Genomic DNA, 869 nt, shown 5'->3' on the forward strand with positions numbered 1-869 from the left:
AAAATAACAGTAGTTGTACAATACATAATTGACAAGTCTAATGAAAGATTAGTACAAAGCGGAGTCATTCTTCAACTATAACACGTAAATACTCAATGCGCATCTCGGACCGTAGTGCAATGAATATTTCCCTACGAGTAGGGACCTCGAGCTTTTGAACACATTTTGCCTGAAAGCGCATATCGGCTGCTACTTCTGGAATAGTATCTAAAATGGCCAGGCAGTCCCAAATCGTACTGTTTGTGGGAGTCGGAGCTGTGAAAGCTGCAATTAGTTCAGCAAATGAGCCTTTCATAAAACTGTCATTATATCTCTTCTTCCTCGCAAGTTTGGGCCTTTTTTACATGGAATTAGACTCCTCAATCTCTTTTTGGTTAATACTAGGAATTTCTTCATCAGCTATAACCTATTCAAGTGACAAGTCATTTGACATTCCTGTAAATCCCATCTCGCTTGGGTTTGTTGTGTGCTTCCCAGTCGCGACAACCCTCTTAAACATGATGTCAAGTTTTGCCTCGAAATCTGGCTCAATTCCACACTGCCTATATTTCTTCGTTGTTGGTAATGTCTGTAATAAGCTTATTTAGGGGGATCAGTTTCTACATAATTTGAGAAGTAATGTAATTGACAAAAAAAATTAGAACATTACCTCAATTTTCACAGTCCACCATTCAGCTGGAGCATCGATCGTCCTTTTAATTGGATCCCATCCCAACCCTGTAGAGCCACATTTCAACTCTTTCCATAATTTTCATACTTTCTTCAATTAGTCCCATTTGTTTTTTAATTTAAGCTTGTCATAATCCCTACCAGTCAATTCTTTGAATCTCCAAACTATATTACTCCAACCTTCTTTATTAAAATACGTG

This window comes from Phalaenopsis equestris, unplaced genomic scaffold, assembly GCF_001263595.1.
Source record: "Phalaenopsis equestris unplaced genomic scaffold, ASM126359v1 Scaffold000235, whole genome shotgun sequence".
Taxonomy (NCBI): domain Eukaryota; kingdom Viridiplantae; phylum Streptophyta; class Magnoliopsida; order Asparagales; family Orchidaceae; genus Phalaenopsis; species Phalaenopsis equestris.